The sequence below is a fragment of the Salmo trutta genome, chromosome 37 (assembly GCF_901001165.1).
Source record: "Salmo trutta chromosome 37, fSalTru1.1, whole genome shotgun sequence".
NCBI lineage: Eukaryota > Metazoa > Chordata > Actinopteri > Salmoniformes > Salmonidae > Salmo > Salmo trutta.
Window position 1 is genome coordinate 27,939,054 of NC_042993.1, and position 278 is coordinate 27,939,331.

The window sequence follows — 278 nt, forward strand, 5'->3', positions numbered from 1 at the left end:
CAAATTGAATGACTGACAGACTTGCTCAGCCAATAAAAATAAAAACATAATTTGATTTAGTAATTTTGTCTAGCAGATGCAGCTGATTGATTAAGAATTTGATGAAATGTGTTTAATAATAGGACTAGGAACGGCGTAACGTTGAGCAGAGGTGCAGTGCCCAACTATGTGTCCAATTCAATTCGATATAGTTTCAAAATGCATACATGATTTTACAACACTGTTATACAAAGATGAAAAACTAGAATATGAGCTTGGAGGAAAATATTGTATCCATT